Source organism: Trichechus manatus, unplaced genomic scaffold, assembly GCF_000243295.1.
Source record: "Trichechus manatus latirostris isolate Lorelei unplaced genomic scaffold, TriManLat1.0 scaffold00131, whole genome shotgun sequence".
NCBI classification, from domain to species: Eukaryota; Metazoa; Chordata; class Mammalia; order Sirenia; family Trichechidae; genus Trichechus; species Trichechus manatus.
Genome location: NW_004444067.1, coordinates 3,318,742 through 3,344,226, shown reverse-complemented (window position 1 = coordinate 3,344,226; position 25,485 = coordinate 3,318,742).

Here is a 25,485-nt window from a genome sequence, read left to right as displayed (position 1 = left end):
CAAGGGCTTACTGCAAGAAGCACCCTTCCTTCTGTGACTCAGATAAGACTCACAGACGCCCCCTTGTTTACCTGTGACATCACAAGAGTCAGCTGCCATCAAGTCAATTCTGACTCATGGCCACCGTATGCGTGTCAGAGTAGAACTGTGCTCCACAGGGTTTTCAGTGGATGATTTTTTGGAAGCACACTGCCAGGCCTTTCTTCCGAGGTACCTTTGGGTGGACTTGAACCTCCAAACTTCCCATTAGCAGCCAAGTGCGTTAACCTTTTGCACTACCCAGGGCCTCCAGGCCAGACACAGACTTTCCAAATTCCCTTTCTTTCTCTCATAAATGCTTAGCTGAACTGTTTGTATTCACTGACTAATCTGGGCAAAATTTCTGACTTGATGAAACGTTGGGTAAGCTTCTCTTTTCTCCCAGGCTCCTTAACTTTGGCCCACCCTCAGCCTGAGCCAGCATATAACCCCTGCGTAACATCCCTCCTGAGAACCTGCTGACTCAAGGAAAGGCATTCCCTGACCAATTGCTGTTTTATGTTTATTAAGCTGGACGTACAACAATAAAAGCTGTTGATAAAGACCACATTGCTTGCACTAAAGTAATCAGCTAATTGCAGACTTCACGAGGATCGTTTGTTTTGAAGAAGGTAGCATGTCCCTATTAACCTTGCTTAAACCCCGCTGCCATCGAGTCAATTCCGACTCACAGTCGATCCTACAGGACAGAGTAGAACTGCCCCCATAAGGCTTCCAAGGAGCGCCTGGTGGATTTGAACTGCCAACCTTTTGTTTAGCAGCCGTAGCTCTTACCCACTACACCACCCGGGTTTCCTCACCTTGCTTGGGGCTGCCCAATCCCTTGGTGACAAAGCAGCATCCACCATCATGGCCAAACGTGGGTTGATCTTGGCCAGATGTGCTTCTCTCTATTCCAACTGCCTTCATTTGTTACATGTGTGAAATAAGCAGCCTCCAGAAGAACAAAAAAAATCAGTCTTGGAGGAAGTACAGCCAGAAGGCTCCCTAGAAGTGAGGATGGCGAGACTTTGGCTCACTGACTTCGGGCACCTCATCAGGAAAGACCAATAGCTGGAGAAAGACATCATGCTTGGTCAGTAGAGGCAGGGACGGATTACCCAATCAACAAGGTACTTACGGGCTTACTTATGTGTACTTACAAATCTGTAGTGCACAGCTTCCTCTGTTTTTTGCATCACAGATACACTGAAACCCATGTAAAATTGTGCACTACAGATTAGTAAGTAAACACAAGTGAGCCTGTGAGTACCTTGCTTACTGCTTAACCTGCCCCTGAGAGAGGGCCAATGAAAATGAGGCAGACCCCCAAGGAGATGAGTTGACACAACAGCTGCCAGAATGGACTCAGACACACCAAGGATTGTGCAGATGGCACAGGGCCATCCTGTTGTCGTACGTAAGGTGCCTGTGAGGTGAAGCCCACTTGATGGCAACTAGTGACAACAAAATCCTTACCAAACCCAGATGTACGTACTAAAAATTCAACAACGCACATACACAAATGTGAAAAAGTGTACAAAAGTACATTCTACGCTCGTCAAGCCCAGACACACTTCCATAATGGTGTCTCAAAAGAAAGGATTGGGTGTTGTACAGAGGCCACATATTTTAAGTTTGATTGACATCACAAATCCTAATTTTAAGTTTGATTGACATCACAAATCCTAAAGGCACTTTTTAAAACATCTTTTTGCATTCTCCTGTTTGTTGACATGTTTTTAAAATCACATCTTCCTAAACGTATCACCGCATATCCCGAGGTCACATAATTACCAGCGGCACTGACTGGAAAGCCTTGATGAGCACGGAGGCTGCTCCCATTGTGGGGCGTGCAGGGAAGCCTCCTGTGTGAGCATTAATTGCTATTTGGAGCTAAGTCTTAGTGCTAGGCGACTGTCATATTTCTTAAGGTATGCCTGTCATTGTGACTGGATTATCTATCAAACTGTGGTCGCTTCAGCTCACCAACCCTCCAAAGAGATTGTGCTAGAAACACAAGAGATGCGCAGAAAAGTGACTTTCCAAGTATAAATCAGGGCTTCCAACCGGTTTGTTCTAGTTCGAACCCCTGCTGAGAACTGGCATTCTAACAAGTTCCCAGGTGATGCTAATACTGCTGGTCAGGGATCAGTACTGAGAATCAATAGTAGAGCAGGGGGTTCTCAAACTTTATCATACATAAGAATCACCTGGGGACCTTGTTAAACTGTAGATTCTTATTCAGTATATCTGGGGTGGAAATGCAAATTCTCAGCAGGGGTTTGAACTAGAATGAACTGGTTCGAAATCTTGGTACAAATAAGCAGACTCCAGCCTTGCTCCTGAGAAAGACACACATTCCAATGTGCTGCTTATTTAATCAGCAAGTAGCTACTGGGTTCCTCCTCCAGGCTGGAAACTGCTAGAATATTAGCACCATGTAGGGAAACATCCACTAGGAGAGGATTTTAAAAGTTAGGCTGTTGAGTTTATTTGAGGTTGATTTGTTTCCTAATTTTGGAGTTGGAAAGTTAGAGAGAGATGTGGGAGACAGACTAAGTGTACTTCCTGCTCCATCATGGGGAACGGAATTAGTAAGACATGAATTCAAACAATCAGAATCAGATTGTGGATCCAAGTAAAATGAAATCCTTGACAACTTCGATCTTTTCTCCATTTATCATAATGTTGCTTATTGGTCCAGTTGTAAGGATTTTTGTTTTCTTCATGTTGAGGTGTAATCCACACTGAAGGCTGTCTTTGATCTTCATCAGTAAGTGCTTCAAATCCTCTTCACTTTCAGTAAACAAGGTTGTGTCAGCTGCATAGTCTTCCCTCAGCCCTGATACCGTGTTCTTCATACAGTCTAGCTTCTTGGATTATTTGCTCAGCATATAGATTGAGTAAGTATGGAGAAAGGACACAATCCTGATGCACACCTTTCTTAGCTTTAAACCATGCATTATTCCCTTGTTCTATTGAAAGGACTGCCTCTTGGTCTAAGTACAGGTTCCTCATGAGCACAATTAAGTGTTCTGGAATTCCCATTCTTCGAAACATTATCCATAATTTGCTATGAATGCCTTCACACAGTCAGTGAAACACAGGTAAACATATTTCTGCTATTCTCTCCTTTCAGTCAGGATCCATCTGACATCAGCAATGATATCCCTGGTTCCACGTCCTCTTCTAAATCCCGCTTGAATTTCTGGCAGTTCCCTGTCGATGTAGCACTGCAACTGCTTTTGAATGATCTTCGGCAAAATTGTACTTTGTGTGGTATTAATGATATTGTTGGATAATTTCTGCATTCTGTTGGGTCACCTTTCCTTGGAATAGGGACAAGTATGGATCCCTTGCAGTTGGTTGGCCAGGCAGCTGTCTTCCAAATTTCTTGGCATCAATGAGTGAGTGCTTCCAGCACTGTATCCGTTTGTTGAAACATCTCAATTGGTATTCTGTTAATTCCTGAAGCCTCATTTTTCGCCAATGCCTTCAGTGCAGCTTGGACTTCTTCGTTCAGTACCATGGATTCCTGATCATTTGCTGCCTTCTAAAATGGCTGAACATCGACCAATTCTTTTTGGTACAGTGACTCTGTGTATTCCTTCCAGCTTGTTTTTGATGCTTCCTGAGTCGTTTAATATTTCCCCTGTAGGCTCCTTCAGTATAGTGTTTGTTATAGTTAAGATAATATTAAAGGTAATTTGCCACATTAGGTTACAGATTCACCTTTTTTTTTCCAATTAAAATACAGTTTACAAATTAATTTTTGGCTTGCGGTTTTAAGATGAAAAGTATAAGAACTTTATCTGAACATATAAACAATATTGGAATGTTAAACATAACTTGTTCGTTTATTAGATTTACTAGGATTGTTTAACTGTTTAAAGGTTATGCTTGCTAAAAATATTTGAGTTGATTTAAAAAGTTGATATATTAAATTTATAAATACAGTTTAAAACATGTAAAGGGATTTGATTTAAAAAAATATGTATTTTTAAAGAAAGTAATGTAAAATTTACTCAATCTGTAAATGGAATTTTGGGATTTGTAAATTCAACTTCAGGGCTTACAAAAAATTTTAGGTTCTGGATTTTTTTACCTTAATATACCGATTACTAACTTAGCCAAGACAGTGTTTTCTTTGCTCTAAAGCTATCCTTAAGGCAACAATGACTCAGTCCAACCTAGTGGACTGAGATGTTACTGGGAGGAAGCAGACACGGAGCAGGCGGAGATGTCTGGATGGGAACAGAAGAGGAGACAGAGACAGAACCACATTCACTGGACTCATCAGAGCTGACAAACTGGAGCCACCAAGGGCAGCGCGGAGGGACTTCGACGTCTGATGCTGAGCGGGATACAAACGAACGAACAACAAGAAACGAGATCCAGTGTGCAGTACGGTATACGGACATTTGAAGCACGAGCAAGATGGCTGCACAACATGGAGAATCTAACTAATGTCGCTGAATTGTACACATAAAAAGGGCTGAAATGGCAAGTGTGTTGTTATACATATTCCACAATAGAAAAAAAACTGTAACCCCCCCCAAAAAAATCAGTCAGTCAATTACATGAACACATAAACCATCACTATAGACTTTTCAAACATATCACCCAAGGATAGACATCAAACTCAATGGGCGCCTCTGCTGGGAGTGGTAAAGATGTTGCTGTATCTTGGCTGGAACACAAGTTCCTCGATTGAGCTTTGGTTGTAATTTCAAGTAATTTTGCTTCCCATCCAATTTTGGTCACTTATTAAACGAAGTCTGCATGCACCCAGTGTGCACTGAACACTTGGCTTCATCTTTTTCAGGAGTTGTGCTTTGTTTTATGGAGCATTTACCATCCCTGGCACTAAATTAAGGGTTTTCCATGTATTAGCACCACCACCTGTCTGTCAGTGTGTCGTACTGTGGTGGCTGGCATGTTGCTGTGATACTGGAAGCTTTGCCACTGGTATTTCAAATACCAGCAGGGTCACCCATGTGGACAGGTTTCAGCAGAGCGTCTAGACTAAAACAGACTAAGAAGAAGTGCCTGGCAAAGGCATTTGACTGTGTGGATCATAGCAAATTATGGATAACATTGCGAAGAATGGGAATTCCAGAACACTTAACTGTGCTTATGAGGAACCTGTACTTAGACCAAGAGACAGTCATTTGAACAGACCAAAGAGATACCGTGTTGTTTAAAGTCAAGCAAGGACTGTGTCAGGGTGGTATCCTTTCTCCATACTTATTCAGTCTGTATGCTGAGCAAATAATCTGAGAAGCTAGACTATATGAAGAAGAACATAGCAACAGGATTGGAGAAGAGTAACAACCCACGATATGCAGACAACACAACCTTGCTTGGTGAAAGTGAAGAGGACTTGAAGTGCTTACTGATGAAGATCAAAGACCACAGCCTTCAGTATGGATTACAACTCAACATAAAGAAAACAAAAATCCTCACAACTGGACCAGTGAGCAACATGATGATAAACGGAGAAAAGATTGGAGTTGTCAAGGATTTCATTTTACTTGGATCCACAATCAACGCCCATGGAAGCAGCAGTCAAGAAATCAAAAGATGCGGTGCGTTGGGCAAATGTGCTGCAAAAGACCTCTTTAAAATGTTAAAAAGCAAAGATGTCACTTTAAGGATCAAGGTGTACCTGACCCAAGCCATGGTGTTTTCAATTGCTTCATATGCATGTGAAAGCTGTACGATGAATAAGGAAGACTGAAGAAAGACTGACACCTTTGAATTATGGTGCTGGCAAAGAATATTGAATATACTGTGGACTGCCAGAAGAACGAACAAATCTGTCTTGGAAGAAGTACAGCCAGAATGCTCATTAGAAGCAAGGATGGTGAGACTATGCTTCACATACTTTGGACAAGTTATCAGGAGGGATCAGTCGCTGGAGAAGGACATCATGCTTGGTGAAGTAGAGGGTCAGTGAAAAAGAGGAAGATCCTCAATCAGAAGGACTGACACAGTGGCTGCAAAAATGGGCTTAAGCATAACAATGATTGTGAGGATGGCGCATGGCTGGGCAGTGTTTCATTCTGTTGTACATGGGGTCGCTATGAGTCAGAATCGACTGGATGGCACCTACCAACAACAATGTATTAGCACAGTTAAGCATCACCAAAAGTGTCTGAGGTATGGACAATTATTTTACCAGCTGTATGTTTTCACAAGGAGGTGGAGGATACAGGAGTGAGGAGACAAGCACAATAAGCACACCTGTGAACGACGGAGGAAGCAGGTATGAACTCACACTATGTGTCTCTGGGACCCAAGCTCTTTGTTGAGGAATGGGCTGGGCTGCCTGTCCCGGCATGGTGTACCAACCTTGATTAGAAACTTATTTTCAAAGCAATACGCAATTGTGATCTTTGACTGAGGATCTTTGAACCTTTGACTTCAAAGTTAAACATTCAACCACGTCACATGCAATACAGTGAACTAGACAACTTCTTGCACTTTGAGCTACCACCGCAGGAGTCTCCTGAGCATCTTATTCTGGTTTAAGAAGGTGCTGACTTCTTCTACTAGCCAATTCTATGGCCACTATGCTGCTGCCAGTTACAGAGAAGAATCCTATACCAGTGGATGTCCCCGGGAAAGTGGGTGCACGCAGGAGTAAGAGAGACCCACCTGTCCTCGCAGAGAATTGATGGGTTAGAAACTCACTGCTCCTTGGATTCCTCTTTCCCGAGTATCAGCGGTGAAGTACTCTGAGTCAAACACTTAAACCTCAACCTGCCGTGATTCACCATCTAAAGCTACTTCTTCATACACAGAGCAACTTGTGCAGGAAATGCGTCGCCTTTAGGGAAGTGAGTTTTTTCCTTGCTAAGATGCTAACCTTTTGCAGTAATAATTGTAATTGCCGTTCCTCTTCCGTCCCTTGGTTGTGTGGATGGAACAATGATATAAATTGTGTGTTGTTGCTTAATAAAATAAAAGAAGCTTTGATTCTCCTGCCTTCAGTAATGTAGACATTACTACAGTAAGCAATTTTTTTTTGGGGGGGTGCAGAGGAGAAGTTTTCCTATCCACAGATTAGAAAGAAGCCGCAAATTGAAAGGCTGAGTATTTACTTAATCTCCCCAGTAGCAACCACAGCAGCTAGTTTTATTCAGCTCACTGAACTAATGTGATATTAAGTGACTTTCACCAAATACATCTTGGGATAAAAACAAAGTCTATCTCTGAGTCCCACATGATTTAATGAAATTCACACACCATCGGCTTGCTATAAACTGAAGATTAGTATAGTCATGCTTAACTGAATGTCCACGATACCCTCTGTGAAACAGAACGTCATGCCATTTGGACATTATGCAAACACCGTATTATAACAAGCACCCAGCCCCACCCGCTGTTCCGACCGCCTGAGGAGCAGGAGCATCGTACCCCCGGCAGCCCCCCGCCCCACCTGCCTGCTGTACAAAGCTGGAGAGCTTATCCCCTGCATACAGGGGGCCGCCGGCCTTACCGGGTGTGCGGGTGTGGGCCAGCGGGGCTGCACCGGAAGCCGGATTGGGACTCTGCACCTCTGGGCGCAGGGCAGGAGACACCCGGGGCGGGGGGGCACGGAGAGGTGGCTGCGTGACCCGGCGGGGAGCAAGCACGTGGGTGTGGGAGGGCGGCTGGCGATGGTGGCCCTGGGTGCCACCACCCTGCTGGTGCTGGCGCTTCCTTTTGTGCAGCCACCGCCCAGAGCCAGGAGCCCAGGAGTGCCCCAGGCCGGCCCGCGGCCCCGCCAGCGTCCGCGGCAGGAGCCGAGGAGCCACCGCAGGCGCGGCCCTGCGCTGGGAGCTGGCTGCCGGGCAGATGAAGCCAGGAGGGGGAGGGGGAGAGGGAGGGGGTTCTGCGGGCATTGGGACGCGCCCTGGTGCCCCACTGCTGAGGGTGTGAGGTCTTTAAAATCATTCGCAGGAAACAATAACCAAAAAGAGAGCTGCTTTCTCTTTTTAAAATGTCCTATAGGACCACAGACATACATGCGGTAGGTCAAACGAACATTATGTGGCATATGACTGCATAGGTTTTTGGTTTGGTTCAAAATGCAGGGTGAAAGCTGTTGGATTAACTTTACAGATGTACCAAAAACCAAAACCAAACCCCTTGCCGTTGAGTCAATTCCGACTCACAGCGACCCTACAGGACAGAGTAGAACTGCTCCACAGGGCCTCCAAGGGGCGTCTGGTACATTCAAACTGCCGGCCTCTTGGTTAGCAGCCGTGCCACCAGGGTTTCCTTATAGATGTTCAGGGAAATTTTATTAGGCTCACCCAAGTAGAACAAAAGGGAAGCAGTTACCAAGGAAAGGGATAAAACTCAAGGCAGAAGTTTTCCACAAGAAGGATGATCTACCAGGATGATATGGGTAGCAAAGCGCTCAGAGCACACTCAGGGAATCATACATCCAACAGAAGCAACTTGTAGCTTGCTGATGGCCCGGCCAGGCCCTGCTGATGCCATGGTTCATTAGCCAGGGCTGAGGATTACAGGAGTTTTAAGAATGAGGGATCGAAAGATCAGCAACAGGCCATGCCATACATTCTCCTTCCCCAGGGATCTCAAATTCACATGCTTGGAGGAGCCAGACCAAAAATTTACATAAGGGCTCCAGGTGAGGACTCGCCCCACGGGGGGAGAGCGTGCAGCATCTAAAGCCCCAGCTGGCTGCTGTCATGTGGGATCAGGGGTCCAATGACAATGATATGATGATGATGATGACGATGACAATGATGTTGTTAGTTGCCCTGAGTTGGCTCCAACTCATGGCAACCTTATGTGTAACAGAATGAAATGTTGTCCGGTCCTGCGCCGCCTTCCTGATCGTTGGTATATTTGAGTCTGTTGTGTTGGCTGCTGTGTCAGTCCATCACACTGAGGGTTTCCCTTGCTTTCACTGACCCTCTGCTTTACCAGCCATGATGTCCTTTTCCAGTGATTGGTCTCTTGTGCAAAGTGAGTGAGCCAACGTCTCGCCATCCTTGCTTCTGAGGAGCATTCTGGCTGTATTTCTTCTAAGATTGATTTATTCTCTCTTCTGGCAGCCCATGGTATATCCAGTATTCTTCACCAACACCACAGTTTAAATGCATCCATTCTTCTGTCTGCCTTTTTCATTGTTCAGCTTTTGCACGCATATGAGGGGACTGAAAAGACCGTGGCTTGGGTCAGCAACACTTTAGTCATCAAAGTGACATCTTTGCTTTCTAAAACCTGGAAGAGGTCTTTTCCAGCAGATTTGCCCAGTGCATGATGATAAATGGCCTACAACAGGAGCAAAGATGCCCATTTTCCAGCTAGGATGACAGTCAGAAGGAAACCATCTCCTCCCTATTTTGAAGTCACACCACCTGTCACCTTTGCCTTACACACACATTCCTCTCACCTTGCTGGAGGGGATTCTGCCCTGGTCTACTTTAAGATACATTTCCACTGAGCTCTGACCAGGGTGACAGAGCAGGCTGTCTTGGGGGCCTGTTTCAGCACCCCTGTAATATCTTTAGCACCACTGGCCTCTGGCCATGTAATGGGACCCGGTAGCTCCAGCTGACATTTCAATAAGCTTTCAGTTTTGAATACATGGAAAAGTTCTCCAAGGGGTCTAGTAAAAGAATACCAGCTGGTTTATCAGCTGGGGGTGATAATGGAATTTACCCCTCCCCCCGCGCCCCACCCCCCGACCCCCACTCACTTTTCACTTTAAGCGAGTCCACTCTTAAGGCAAAAGCTGATTGGGCAAGAGTGGAAATTTCACTGTTGCTCTTTTCCGGGAACAACCTTGCTTCAAAGTATCTGTCCCCAGGCAAATCCGCTGCCAGCATCACCCTTCAGCCCTGGGCCCACTTTCCACTGTCCCGTTGTACACTGCAGGTGCTCAATAGCTGCTTCTTTAAATGCTCTATGAGAAGAAGACATTGCCTGCGCCTAAGTGAGCTCTGGTTTTTGGTAAAAAGGGAAAACAAGTATCAAACAAGATTGCTTGACTCACAACATGAGCTGAAAATTGTCAACGCAGACCACGGGTCTGTGTGCCCTGGAGCCTCATAAGTGATAGGTCTAGCCAGAGAGCCTGGGTCAGAGCCCACGGGCCCAGGGCCTTCCACTGCTTTCTCTCGTGTGCCCCAGTATTTCCGTCATCTCATCTGCTTCATTTATACACCTTGATGTCTCTGCACCATTCATTCAGCCAGCAGCAACTGGGTGTGAAGTCTCTGCTGTGTGCGAGGGGCACCCAGGTGAACAAGACACAGCTCCTTCTCTCCCTCCTCTCCAAGTCCCTGGCTGTCGGCTGAGCTTGGCTTCCAGCGTTTATTTACATCAACCGTGCTCATTATTTTCAGATGTGGTGCATACAGAATACAGCCCACCAGATGCTATAAGAAAGCTCCCTTGAAATCAGTTTGATTTCTTGTTTTCCCCGCTTTCCCTGGGAGCCAAGGGGCTGTCAATCATCCTAAAGCTTAGAGCCTCTGAAATGAATGCTTGATTTCTAGCGTTTGGAAAAACGAAATGATGCCCCTGTATGCCCCTAACGTGAATTACCCTCTAATTACACATGCGCAATTCTTTTAAAAGATAGTTTTTAGGCGTATGCTCAGCAGGACCCAGTGATGTAGCTGGAGTGGAGTGGCCTATTCACGACTGTGAGTAATGTTCCAGGCAGAGCTATCTCCCAGTGTATACAAACCAGTTACCATAGAGTTGACTCCAACTCATGACGACCCCATGTGTGTCAGAGTAGAACTGTGCTCCATGGGGTTTTCAATGGCTGATTCTTCAGAAATAGATTGCCAGGCCTTTCTTCTGAGGTGCCTCTGGGTGGACTTGAACCAACCTTTCGGTTAGCAGCTGGGCACATTAACCATTTGCACCACTCAGGGACTCCTCCCACTGTATCCAAACCAACAAAACCTATTGCCCTCAAGTCGATTCCAACTCATAGCGACCCTACAGGAGACAGCAGAACTGCCCCTCAGGGTTTTCAAGGAGCGGCTGGTGCATTCAAACTGCAGACCTTTTTGGTTAGCAGCCGAGCTCTTTACCACTGCGCCACCAGGGCTCCTCCTATTATACAGGGAGGCACTTTTTAACTTTGCATTTGATCAACCGGATGTTGCATTTTGAAATTGGTTTAAGTGGTATCTATGGCCACAAATGAACAGAAAGTATCAGTGTTGAACGCTCTGGGCAGGGAGGAAGGATGAAGTCGTCTTGTGCTACAGGACCCAGTGGTATGCGTGGCCTCCAAGATCAATGCCAGGAAAACAGTGGCAGCCACATTCTAGAATCAATTAGGACCAGGAAAATCATTTCAGATTCCACATCCCGGCTCGGCCCTGCTCCCACCTGCAGACCCGCTGATACTACAATGCATGAGAGGTTCATTAAGAAGAGAACCCCATCTGATTCTAACCGGAGTCGCCCACCAGGCTTCGCGCTCCCTTCTCTAGAGAACGCACTTCGATCCGGGGGAGCTCTGCCCTTGAAAAAGCCTTTGTAGCTAATGCCGCGTTTGGCTCCAACTCACCAGGTTAATATGGGTGAAGTCCATTTTCCTCCCTACAGACATGTCAATGTGATGGCCAGAAGAGGTCATTATTTCCCCCTTCAAATTGAATTTAACAATTTTAAGAGGACGCCACTTTTGTCTTTGCAGGAGGAAAACTTACTTCATCATTATCCTTGAACCCTGGGTCCCTTCCTGTGGTGTCCGTGTTGGATTTCTTTATTTAAAGCTCCGGAGCGCATGAACATGGGAGAACCATCTGGCCGGACAGACTCCAAGCGGGGCTTTGCCAGGAAGCGAGCACTTCCGCTGCCGCGCTGTGGAGGAATAACCTCACGCGGATCAGGCAGCACAGTGTCAGGCCTCCAGTTCTGCAGCTTCCAGAATTCAGTTTACTGTGGCAGGTGATACGGCACTCGTGGAACGAGGACAATGGACACACAGTGGCTCTTGCTTCATTCCACCTAATAATTTAAGACAAATCTTGCATCGACATTTTATCGGAAGGAATCTCTGCACCTGCCTTTTTGTCCCCATGAGCCACCCAGTGCACACTTCATTAATGTCTCAGGGATGACAGTTTTCCAATCTCCAGGCGGGTGGGAGAGGATAGACAGAAATGGACAGACAGGATGCAGATGAAACACAGTCTTCTCCCGTGGACACTGGAGAGTCGGGAGAGGCGTTGGGCATCCATGCATTTCAGGGAAAAAGTAAACGCGTAGGTGAGCTGCAGAGGGCCCCAGGCAGCTCAGATGCCCCCAGACCCGGGAGAAGAACGTGCCTTCTGGCTGCACAGCACTGGTCACCCTCGATTAGTCACGCACTGGTGACAAAGTCTCAGTGACTTCCTTCCACTCAAGGCCATATGGCAACAGTCGGCGAGGGGCCTTTCCCTGACGCTGGAGGGGATTTTCTAAGCTTAGTTTTCTACCCCCAAGCTGTGTAGGACTGACAAAGACCCAGGGAAAATCGAACGCAATCCCAGCATGTGAGGATCGAGAGGGAAATGAGGGTTTGCTGAGTGCCAGTGTCTCAGCTGTGATGCTGAGACACATGCGTGTGTTAGTACCCAGTGTGACAGTGTGTGTTCCCCAAAGGTTATCCCTAAGAAAAGTCCCGAACACACAGCCATGATCAGCTGCGAGAAGGCAGACACTGCTCCCTTTAGACGGGATGTGTGCTCACCAGTTCACCACAGTCCCCACGGCTCCCTGTTGCCTGAATGGGGTCAGCCCCCCTCGTGTAGATCACCTGCCCCGGCTCCTGTGGGCACGTGGGTTTGTGTCTCCAGGCCTCTCCATACTCTCTATTTCTGTATCAAAGGAGCCTGAGTTCTTCAGAACCTATGGACTTCTGGGACCACTTTAAAATCTTTTACCTACAAAATGACTCATTTAATTAGAGACTTAGTTATGTGTCTACACCTGTTGGTTTGTGGTGTGTTCTTTAAAAAACATTTTATTCTCTCTCTCTTAAAAAGTTTTGCTTGTATGAAGGGTTCAGAGCTGAGCTGACCACGCGTCTGTTCACCCTGTTGCTGTTGAATAAATTCCAATTCATAGCGACCTTCTAGGACAGAGTAGAGATCTGCCCCAGAGGGTTTCCAAGGAGCGACTGGTGGATTTGAACTTCCAACCTTTTGGTTAGCAGCTGAGCTCTTAACCACTGCATCACCTGGGCTCTGAGTTGACCATATTCCTCAATAATTATCACATTATAATTGTAGGTTCGTGAAACACCCATTTCTTTTCATTTATTTTTCACCTTCATCCTCCAAACATACTCCCTTTCCCTTTCTGCTCAGAGGCATCGGTATAACACGTTAGACTTTTGTCCAGAAAACCCAAGGATCCTTGTAAAATATGTTGTGATATTTTGTGAAGAGGCGTTTTCATCGAAATATATGCCACTGTGCACTTTCACCTGTTAACACTACTTCTGATCTACCCATACTGTTTATAATTTTCTGTAAAAATTTTCAGGCTGCTCACCTGCTTTCCCTAAGAAAGAATCCCTCTTTATACAGAAAAATCCCAATAGAGGGCTAATGAATGAGATACAATTCTTCGTGGGAGAAAGACCTGGCGATCTGCTCCCATAAAGATTACAGCCTAGGGAACCCTATGGGGCAGTTCTGCTCTGTCACAGGGGGTCGCTATGAGTCGCAATCAACTGGACGGCACCCAACAACAAACAGAGGAGAGTTACAGGTGAGATACAACTCTAGTCAGGTTGAGCCCGCAGTCTGTAACCGTTCTGTGTTGGCCTTTAGCACTAAGATCCCTGAAGCACACCCTCCGTTTCTGATTTTAAACACTCCAGGGTGAACCTATGTCATCTCCCCAAGGTGGTGCTTTTGTTCATTGCCAGTCTGTTGCCAGAATGCCTCTCTTCCCTCCTGACACAAACATCCTTCCAAGACCAACTCAAACTCCCCCTCCTGCAAACACAGCAGGCGGCTCCCCGGTCCTGTGGGAACCGAGGCTTGCACTCCCGAGAGCCTGCAGGTTTGGCTCTGCACCTCACTACTCTCCTCACCAGTCTCCACCTGGGGCAGTGGCTCTCTCTCTGCAGGCCATGTTCTCTTCCAGCAACACAGGAACCTGTGTTTAAGTTCTTCTCTGACCCCCTTTGCCTGACAAGGGCTTATCTAAAAATGTTCAGAGACATTTTGCTAAACAGAAATATCAGATGAGAACCATCATCTGCGCAGTCCTCTCCCCCTCATCCCTCTTGCCTCTCTCTTCAAAACTATGACGTTTTGTGTAATACAATTAAGACTACATGTGCATGTATATGTATATCTGCCACACCAAATGCTTCTGCTTACAGAATATAAGTTTCATCACTTCAACAGTCAAGGCTTGCTTATAGCGTGCCACTTAAAGAACAGCTGTGGGGCACGTTTTTCTCTCTGTGACGGGATTACAAAGGAAAGATAACCCCGAGAGTAAACCCTGAGAACACCAACATGGCTGAACCATGAGTCCTCAAAGCGGTTTGCCTTACACCTGAGAGCAACTATTTTATCTGTGCCTAAGAGTACAAAAGTAGGACAAGCTATAGGAGATCAATTTTAAATTATCTGAAGCGACAGGAAAGACATTTTCTAGGCTTCTTTTGAAATGGGATACTACGCGTTTCTGCTGTGGCCTTTTAATAAAGAGAGAGAGGACCACTTGCCTTTTAATACCCTCTCCCTGAGATCATGCTCTACACAAATGTTAACATTTAGACCAAGGACAAGCAGCTGAAGTTATTTCAAGAACAAGGATCTGAGTTATGACTGACTTTACTAAAATAAAACAGCTTAAGAATTGTATTTCATTCATTAGCTCACACTGTGGGAGAAAAACGAATTTCCTATTTTTCTGCTCTTGGGTCAGAGCCCGCTATTGGAATTTTTCTGTATAAAGTGGGATTCTTTCTTAGAGAAAGCAGGGGGCAGGATATATAATTACATGCCACATGCTCACCCCTCACATCAGCGTGGGAGGTCATCAGATCACCACCATCTTGCAGAGGAAGCCACTGACCAGGTCTGTGCTTCATCTTACAGGAACTGTCTCCTATGTCTGCTGACCTGCCCCCCTATGGACTGGGACTGCCCTTCACCAATCCCTCAGGATCCCGTCTGCCCTCTCCTGCACTGAATCCCCCATTTCCAGCAACTCCTGTCTTGCTCCTTGGTTTACTCTTTCATTTTGGTGGAGAATGTTCTCCAGTAGCTTCCCTAGAATGAGTGCATGACAGATGGTTTTTGAGACCATAATCTGGACATCATGTTTGGTAGAAGGTCAGCAAAAATGAGGGAAACCTCCGCGAGATGGAGTGGACTCAAACATGCCAACAACCACGGAGACAACAGTCAGTTGTACATGAGGTCCCCAGGAGTGGGAACCGACTCAGCAGCAAGAACAACACCAACAACAGAACCATATCTACACAATGCTTTAAAACCAGTAACGCCCTCCCATTTCAATGTCCACAATAGTCCACATTAGTGGTGGTGCGCATGACTGAGCTGGCACAGAGTAAATACCGCGGAGACAGCATTTACGTTTTAACGCCGCCCTTCTCCAACTAGGGATTGTGAGCCCGTGAGGCTGAAGGCTACAGGGGCAGGCGCTGCTCCATCCCTCGTGAGGGATGGAGCGTGGAGTGATGTGCGTAGCAGGTGAGGCACGGACTGTTCACTCGGAGATGGAACGGTGAGGTTCAGGTAGGGTCAAGGATGGGGGAAGGGGATTTTTTAAAATTTTATTTTGCTGTTTTTGAGAATGTACACAGCAAAACATACACCAGTTCAACAGTTTCTACATGTACAATTCAGTGACACTGGGTACATTCTTCGAGTTGTGCAACCATTCCCACCCTCCATTTCTGAGTTTTTCCTCCCCCATTAATATAAACTTACTGCCCCCTAAGGTTCCTACCTTACCTTTCCAGTTGCTGTCGTCAACTTGATTCCATATAGATAGTTCTTAAAAGAGCATAATGTTCAAGGCAGACATGTTTTACTAGTTAAGCTAAACTACTGTTTGGTTTTAAGAAGATTTCAGGGGGTATTTTTGGTTTAAGGTTTAAAAATTATCTCAAGGTAATAGTTTCAGGGGTTTATCCAGCCACCATGGCTCCAGGAAGTCTGGGTTCCATGAGAATATGAAATTCTGTTCTGCATTCCCCCCTTTTGATCAGGATTCTTCTACAGAATCTTTGATCAAATGCTCCATAATGGTAGCTGGGCACCATCGGTTCTTCTGGTCTTTTGGCAAAGGAGGCAGTGGTTCACCAAGGCACTTAGCCACACTTCCATATCCTTTTCCTATTACTGATTCTCCTTCTTCCTCCGTTGCTCCAGGTGAATGGAGACCAACTGTTGTGCCTTGCACAGCCGCTTACAAGCTTTGAAGACCTCAGGCACTATGCAATGAACTAGGAGGTAGAACAGAAGCACTAAACATGATATAAGGTCAGTTAACTGGGATATCCCATGAAACCACCCTAAACCTCCAAATCGAGGAACCAAATTCCGTGAGGTTTTTGGCTGTACATGAGCAGCCTCAGCAGCTACTCTTTTTGTTGTTGCTATAAACATATCTATCACACAACTTTTAACTGGAAGCACCATCCGTGCTAAGCTCACCTGGGAATGAAACCAAGAAGCAGGATTATCCACTATGCTGCCTGAAGCTGGTGTTAATCCAGGAAAATTGTGTGTAATCTGGGAAAACAAATTAGAATATGCAAAGTCTATAAATATAATACCATTAAGTTAGAAGAGAAACATAAATGCCCACCCTCAGCTCCCCAGTCACCACCTTTTTCTTCCTACCACAGTTCATCATTTTTATTATGATTTCCATAGTTTACGGAAAGAGAAAATCATCTATACTTATAATAGTAAATCGTTTGCGTATACCACGTTTGCTATTCACCGTACTGCTCACCGTTAGCAGACGCTGATTCTAACAGCTGTGTATGAATTCCTTTAAGATAATCTGATATTTACGCATTTCTTTTGCTAATGAAAAAGTCTCCTCCTAAAATGAAGTCTCAGACTATTAGGTAAATATTTTATTCTAATGCTGATCAATCTTCTCTATAAATTCCTTCTTCCCCTCCCCCCAAGAAAGTAAGCTGTTTTTCTACCACAGCATTGAGAAGGCCTGCTTCCTTTTGTTCCAGAGTAACAGACTGTGTGTGCGTCTGTGTTTGTGTGTGAGTATAGGTATAGGTATATGTATATATGTACATACACATATGTTAAAATAAAAAAGTTACCATCAAGTCGATTTTGACTCATGGCAACCCCATGTGTTGCAGAGTAGAACTGCGCCCCATAGGGTTTTCAATGGCTGATTTTTTTCATAAGTAGATCACCAGGACTTTCTTCCAAGGTGCCTCTGGGTGGACTTGGACCTCCAACTTTTTGGTTAGCAACCAAGCACTTAACCATTTGCACCACCTACATACCCAGCTGGTGGCACAAATTTAAGCCCTCAGCTGCTAACTGAAAGGTTGGCGGTTCAAACCAACCCAGCACGTCTGCAGGACAAAGAACTGGTGATCTGCTCCTGTAAAGATTACAGCCTAGGAAACCCTATGGGGCAGCTCTACTCTGACTCTTGAGGTCGCTATGAGTCAGGATTGACTCGATGGCACCCAACAACCGCGCACACACACGTGTATATATATATGTGTGTGAATATATGTATGTGTATGTATGCACATATTGTAGAATACAAACACAATGTATGCAGAATAAATGACGTGTCAGGAGTTCAGCTTTGGAGGCCCCATCTCTCCTGCTAGCCTTTTCACATGGAGTTAATGTTAAAGATGAAGTGTGCTGAGACACTCAAGTTGTGAGGCACATTTAGTCCGTACTAGCACATTCAAGTCATAATTTTAACCCAACGCTTCTGTGTTTTTCAGAGTCAACAGCAAAATGTGACATCTACCAATCTGCTGGTTCTTTAGCAAACTCATCTTTGCAAATTTGAATTTCATCAGGGAAAATGAACTACTAAACGTAATTACAAATGCTCTCTGCTTGCAGCACAATATTTAAAACATTCCAGTCTCTCCCTCGTGCGCCATTACGGGGGCCTGGGGGAAACTTGATGCACACTTCATGGACGAGAGAACACCTGCCCTGGCGCTGCAGAAGGCATGTGGCTCATGGCTTTGGAGATCTGATCGGAGACTTTTCCCCCTCGTGCACATTCCAAGAGAACAATACAGCAATGATATTCCCGGTAACAAATGCAAATTCATCCGCACTTACGGAGTAGTCACAAGACACGGCGCACTGAAGAAATGGCACTTTCTGTCCAATATTTTCCGCTTTTTATAAAACATTATGGGGTTGACATCCTGCATACAATTTTTGAAAATTTTGGTTTTTTACTGAACTGTAACAGGCCTACAGGAAAGTACTCAAGTCAAAAGTGCATAGCTTGATGAATTATCGAAAAGTGAACAAATGTGCAAGCTCCACAAAGTGAAGAAACAGAACATCAGGATCATCCCCAAAAGCCTCATCGTGCCCCTTCCTGATCACCAGCACACCCACCTCCCCAAGGTCACCATATCCTAATGCCGCAGACCAGTGTTCAACTCTGCGTAGATGGCTATGTGTTCTTTTGTCGTCTGGCTTCTCTCATTGGCTTACACTTGCCGAGAGCCATCCACATGTTGTTTCTACCAGCTGTTGTTTGCTGCCACTGGGTCAGCTCTGACTCACGGTGACCCCGTGCACAACAGAACAAAACGTTGCCCGGTCCTGCACCATTTTCATGATCGTTGGTATGTCTGAGCCCACTGTTGAAGCCACTGTGTATTCTGAGTGCCTTCCAACCCCAGGGGCTCATCTTCCAGCACTACCATATTTTTACTCAAATAACATGTGCCTTCTACGTTTGTTTGCCAACCATGCCCTCCTCCCTCGAGGTATTTTCATAACCACCGCTAAGCCAATTTTTTTTTTACGTTTCTTTAAAAAAAATTAGAATAGCGCGCTTATGAAAATACCTCGTGGGAGGAGGTCACAGATGACAAACGTAGGAGGCACACGTTATTTGCATTAAAATACGGTATATCAGACAATACTGTTGTGATCCATAGGGTTCTCACTGGCTATGTTTTGGAAGTAGACTTCAGGTCTTTCTTCCTACTCTGTCCTAGTCTGGAATCTCTGCTGAAACCTGCCCATCATGGGGGACTGTGCTGATATTTGAAATAGCAGTGACATAGTTTCCAGCATCACAGCAACATGCAAGCTACCACAGTACAACAGGCCGACAGATGGGTGGTGGCAGCAAACATGAGCTGTGTTCTTAACATTATCAATGTCGTTGTCTTAGGCGTGAAATGGGACAGCAGCTGACAAAGAGCTCATCGTTGGTTCAAACGCCACCTGTTGTTTCTGTCCCTTACTCTGCCTGAAACTCCCATCGACTCTATGATGAGCTTGTCTTTAGCTGCCCAGAGACCTCTCAGCTCCAAACTAGCCTGGCTGGGGGCAGGGGTAAAGGATTAATCTGCAGATACGTGATTACAGACCGATGAAAGGGGGACTCAATTTAAGGATGTTTAGTCAATGAAACATTTGCAGTGACATGGCGTTTATTTTCTTGAACTTTTTACACAACCTGGCTACCTTCCAGGTCAGGGCTAGGGCGAGGCAGGTAAGGCATCCAAGAGCAAAATTTAAGGAGGCGCTTCCTTGCAGGTGCCCGAGTGTGAGTGCCTCTTTAAATGTTACTCCCTGAGTGATTTGCTTGCTTGGCTCTTCTCCGACCCTGCCACGTTCCTTTGTGGAGTTAAAACTGTTCTGTCATTACTCTCCACAAATGGCTTGAGCCTGCTTCACCGCAAGGGCTGGGAAAACAGCAGGAGGCATAAAAGAGCCCTCATTATCTCCTGGTCTCTGACCAAGGCTGGAGGCTAATCTGCTCTTCACCTGCTACTTATCTCAAGGCTGCCTCTGAGAGATTGTCTTAAATTCCCATCAAGCAATTTCCCGACAATGACACCAGGAAAAGCTGCTAATATGCATGTCATAAAATTGCACCGTGGCTCCTAGGCGGTAAAAGTGCTCTTTTTTGCCATGAGGAATGGCTTGACCTAGGAGACAACCAGGGCTCTTTGGGTCAACAGTGTTCCCTGAGGGAAGGCACGCTTTTCCTACCCTACACTTTGCCATGTGGACACATGTTAGACAGCTTTTTGACAATGTAAGACTGATTTCCCCCAGAAATTGGGAGTCCTCTTGATATCTATGTACCTAGACATGGAATAATCACGTGGATAGCATTAACAATGAATCCTAATATGCGTCCAGGGACAGCGGTGGCTTAGTGGTAGAGTTCTCGCCCTGAACGCAGGAGACCCGGGTTCGATTCCCAGCCAAGGCATCTCATGCTCAGCCACCACCCATCTGTCTGTGGAGGCTTGTGTGTTGCTACGATGCTGAACAGGTTTCAGCAGAGCTTCCAGACTAAGACGGACTAGGAAGAAAGGCCAGATGACTGGCTTCTGAAAATCAGGCAATGAAAACCCATGGATCACAATGGTCTGATGATGGGGATGGTGCAGGACCAGGCAGCATTTTGTTCCATTCTGCGCAGGGTCGTCATGAGTCAGGGCAAACTCGAGGGCAGCTAACAACAACACTGTGTGATCAATCATCACACGGCAGACACCGGGGATTTTCACTCTGAAGCATGAGCTCAGCCTTACAGGGAGGTGCTATCATCATTTCCGCGCTGCGAAGCTGGTAGCAGCCTGCCAGTCTGTGCATATGCAGGACTCTTCTAAATAGTTTATGTCTTTGCATTTCTTTTATCTTCATAGCATTCCCAGGAGAAAGGTGCTATTATTCTTCCCATTTCATACTTGGAATCAAAGGCTATACACACTTGCCCATTGTTAAAACGACACAATGTGAAAAGCCAGGAGCAGCCTTTAAGCATCTGGGTTTTTGATGCCCATGCTATACACAGCTTCCTATGTTCCAAAACGCTTTAAGTCGCCCTTCTAAGGTACTCAAAAATCAGAGCTAAGAACCAATAAATAAATAAATATATATGTATATAAATATATTCATACATAACATAGAATAAATGTATGTAATATATATGAATATAAAGTATATTTTATAAATACATATTTATAAATAGAAATATAAAATATATTTTATAAATATATGTTTATAAATAGTAAATATATATAAATATATAAAAATAAATATAAATGTGCAGATATTCATAGCTTTTCCACTTCGTACCTCCCATAGGATGTCTTTTTTCCTAACAGGGAGGGTGGTAGATGTTACCTGGAGTGGCAAAGATACGGTGTTGACAGTATGGGCGGAGAGCTGCATTTTCAGTCAGAATCCACTTGACGGCAATGGCTTTGGTTTTTGGTACCGTGATTTAAGAGTCCAGACACAGGCAGGCGTCAAGCCATGCAGGCACAGTGGCCCTGCGCTGGGGCTGGTACTCAATCCCAAACTTGCAGAGGGCCACACGCTGGTCGGTGGGCAGAATCCATGCTTGGAGGGGGTCTTTTTATGTATGATTATTTTTCGTGAACTATCAAAACCTCGGGGATCACATCACTTTACTGAGTGGAAAGACAGGAAGATGAAGGGATTTAAAATGTAGTGGATAGGAAAATAAGAGGGTGGGGCGTGGAAGAGAGTAGACTCAGAGGTGACTGCAAGGCTGAGAAGAAGTGTCTAAGGAAGCAGGAGCCCAGCACCCGTTTCTCATCAGGAAAGTCACAAAAGCTTCACATTAGACCTTCATGTTAACATGGATAAAACATGGGCCCTTACGAACAGAAAAAACGGCCCACGATTTGTTCCAATGTATTATTCATAAGCTGTCCTGAAGTGGCTGATGTACTGAATATCCTCTCTCTCACAAACACAAACTCAAGGTTAGGAGGACATCTGGCTGAGAGCCTTCGAACTCTCTCCCACTAAGCAGAATTACCTCCTCTGACTGACAGATGCTCATATTGGTCACATGTGAGATTTCTAGGCCACATTTGGCTCTTTCTTCCCAGGGTGGGGGGTATTTTACTCAAGACCCTGTGAAAGACGTGAGCTTATATGTGGCCCAAACCTTATTAGTTGTGGGGCCTTGAACAGGTCCTCCAACTCACTATCCCTCTGTTTCCTCATCACTAAAAGGAAGGGGGATATCTTTACCTACAAAGTTCTGATGTAAATTAAGTGAAATCATGTATGCCATATACAAAGGCCACCATATTGCAGGGACCCTATAAATAAATATTAAAATATTAGCGTTATTAAGACAGATAAAAACAGAACGTAATGAGAGCTTCTCTGCCCTATGGTCCCATGAGGAATGACGAAGCTCTCACTGGAATGAAGCCAACGTAACAATTATACGGAGCTCTGGGATGGTGCAAACCATTTGTACACTTGGCTGCCAACAGAAAGGTTGGAGTTCAAGTCCACCCAGAGGCGCCTCGAAAAGAAAGATCTGGTGATTTAATTCTGAAAAATCAGCCACTGAAAACCCTAGGAAGCACAGTTCTACCCTGACACACATGGGGTCACCATGAGGCAGCTTCGATTCCATGGCAACTGGAAGACGTAGGAATTATATAAAGCTCATCTCCTCCAGAGGGGGTGTATGTCCTGTGAGCCTGCCACCAGTTCCACCCACCGGGCGCCCCATGACAGACATTGTTTTTCATCACATTATTCTTCCCAAACGAGACAGGGCTGGGCCTCAAAATCGTTTTCAGTACAGCACTCCCAGTTACTGCCCTTCAGCCTATATATACACCGGCATAACCGTTACACAGATCAAAATACAGACCACTTCCATCACCCCAGAAAGTTCCCTCATGTTCTTTTACAGAAAATTGCCACCCCTTCAGAAGTAACCTCTTTTCTGATCTCCGCTATCATAGATTAGCTCTGCATGATCTTGAGCTTCGTACAAATGGAAACATGCAGTATTTTTAGCCTTCTCTTCCCAAAAGGAAGACATGTGTCCCCAACAAAATCAGTCGAGATGAAAAGGGAAGATGTGACAATGGTACGGGAGGAGCATCCGTTCTCTTAATCTTGAATTCTCAGAGATGCATTTTCCTTTCAATCTCCAGCTCTCGTCTTGACTATAACAAGATGAAGGCAACACCGGTTGGCAGGGGAGTCTAAGGAAGTCCTCAAGAAGAGCTTGATGTGTCGACATGCAAATCGTGCACGCTTCTGGCTTCACACCTGTAACGCCGATTCACCAACAAGCTGAGCAAAGGAACTTGTTTACAAGCCATTACAGCATCAGGGACACTTGCAGAGTCTCAGGACTCCTTCTAGCCTAGCGTGGCCCATCTTCACGTTCGTCTAGGGCAGGGATCTACAAGCACAGTAACACCTCTGCGGAGGATAAAAAGGGGACACTGCTCTCCTTCAACCGTCACCAAGTGTCTATGCTGCCGTCTGCCTTCCTTATCGTTGATGAACCACGGAAGAGGCCGCACCTTGAGTGACAGATTCTTTCAGAGAACAGATTTGCATTTGAATGCTGCAATGCATCCCGTTTCCACTGTGAGACAATTGGTAGAATTGGATGGTATTAGCTCCCATTAGCTCTCCCTGCCTTCTTCACTTACTGTTGCATGTAGCTCAAGTGCCAGTCCTTAGCGAAGCTGACAGCATTTTTCTCTGCTCCTTATCATGGGTAGCACACTCAGGTTCGTACTGCCTTTTCACCTGCACCTTCTGTTTGGCCCCCACCTCCATCTGTTTTAGAGGATACAGGCGTCCTAGAATAAGTCACACTTCTTAACCACTCACAAAAACTGTCTTGAAGCATCTGCTTATGTCAGTAATAAAAATAATCTACAAATGTTAGACCAAACTAGCTTCACCCTAAGTACCACTTGGGATTTCTGCTCACTGCTTTAGGGTTGGAAGTACGCATTCTTTCACTTTGGATGCAATACCTTACTTCAGCCCTATGGATCATAACAGTCCGATCCCATTGTGCACGGGGTTACCGTGAATCGAGGGACGATAACAGCACTAACAACAGCCCCTCCAAAACCACTCACACACCCCTCGCTGCTGGTCTTCCTCTGTAATGGGGTCTGGAAAGCAAGATACTCATCTTCGCACTTTCCCTTGCTGTCAGGGTGGCTCGTTGAAATTTACATGGAAGGACCTAGAGATGTCCCTTCTCAAACTAAAAGACACAACTTGGGTGGAAAAGGATTTTAGCATTCCTCCCTCTCTCCTGCCACACATGTGGGTGTGATGGCTGGAGACGAGCAACCATCTTGGGACCGTGAGAATGAAAACCACAGGCCGAGGATGCTAAAGAAGCGAGAAGGAGCCTGAAGCAGCGCTGAGACACCACTCCAACATAAAACACTGCCTCTGGACTTACTGTTATGTGAACAAATTACCCATTACCCACTGCCGCTGAGTCGATTCTGACTCATAGGAATCCTACAGAGATCCTACAGGACACAGTAGAACTGTCCCACAGGGTTTCCAAGGCTGTAAATGTTTACAGAAGCAGACCAGACCGCCACATCTTTCTCCCGCAGTGTGGTTGGTGGGTTCAAACTGCCGACCTTTCGGGTGGTTAGCAGACAAGCGCTTAACTACTGTGCCTATGTGCATACCACTGTAGCAGGGACTACTGATACCCGCAGCTGGAAACAACACCTGCGGATACAAACATTTCACTATAAAGAAACCATCTTCTGTGGCTGACTCTTCTGTGTGAACTGGATAAAGCAGTCCCTAACACGCCACTTCTCCTACCAGCCGCCTTCTCCTACTACCTGGGAATCTTCTTCCTCACATCTGGTCTGTACACACAGAGCGGTGAGGGCAGTAGACAGATCCAGCTCGAATTCTGACTCTGCTGATACTGGCTGTGTGGCCCTGAATGATTTACTAAAACTCTCTGGGCCTCAGCTAACTTATCAAAAAAAGGCGTTGGATAATAAATTCCTAATAAGATTGTTAAAATAAATGGAAGAGGCAGGGCCAAGATGGTGGAGCTGTCAGACTCTTCCAGTGGACCCTCTTACAACAAAGACCCGAAAAAACAAGTGATTCAATTATATATGGCAATCTGGGAGCCCTGAAAATCAAAGGCACAGTTGAGGAACCGGACTGAGTGGCAGGGGGAGGGAGAGACGTTTCCGAAGCAGCGAGCAGTTGCCAGACATGACCTGGTGAGAGCCTGAGCCCTTCAGGCCTGATCAGCTTGGGGGTGAGGAGTGAGGCAGGCAAGCAGCCGAGCTCGGGAGGCGCATTTTCCACACTGGGAAAGACCCAGCCGCTGAGAGTCTACACGGCCACCCAGAACCAGTGAGACGCAGCCCTCCACGAAAGATAAGTACTTGCATACGGCCTACTG